This window comes from Chaetura pelagica, unplaced genomic scaffold (assembly GCF_000747805.2).
Source record: "Chaetura pelagica isolate M959 unplaced genomic scaffold, ChaPel_1.0 scaffold853, whole genome shotgun sequence".
In the NCBI taxonomy this organism is placed as follows: Eukaryota; Metazoa; Chordata; class Aves; order Apodiformes; family Apodidae; genus Chaetura; species Chaetura pelagica.
Genome location: NW_009952698.1, coordinates 3,212 through 3,849, shown reverse-complemented (window position 1 = coordinate 3,849; position 638 = coordinate 3,212).

Genomic DNA, 638 nt, shown 5'->3' with positions numbered 1-638 from the left:
GCACCCCCCCCCCAACACAGAATCACCAAGTCTAGAAAAGCCCTTTAAGGTCCTCCAGTCCAGCCTGTGATCTGACACCCCCACATCTCCAGACCGTGGCACCAAGTGCCACCTCCAGCCTTTCCTTGAACACCCACAGGGACGGTGCCTCCATCACTTCCCTGGGCAGCCCATTCCAATGTCTGATCACCCTCTCCATGAGGAAATGCTTCCTGATATCCACCCTAACCCTTCCCTGGTGCAGTTTCAGGCCACGCTGCCTTGTCCTGTCACTGGTTGCCTGGGAGAAGAGCCCAGACCCCACCTGAGCACAACCTCCCTTCAGGGAGTTGTAGAGAGTGATAAGGTTTCCTCCCACCACGAGTCTCCTCCAGGCTAAACCACCTCAGCTCCCTCAGCCAATCCCTATAAGACTTTCCCTCTAGTCCCTCCACCAGCCTCGTTGCTCTCCTCTGGACCTGCTCCAGCACCTTCATATCCTTCTTGAAGTGAGGGGCCCAGAACTGTCCAGGTGACACGTGCCCCATCCCAGGCACTGCCCTGCAGCCAGCCTGGCCCTGCCCTGCTGTGCCCTGCCACCTCCGTGCCACACCAGCACCTTTTCTCCTCCCAGCTCCTGCTGCCGTTCACCACTTCCC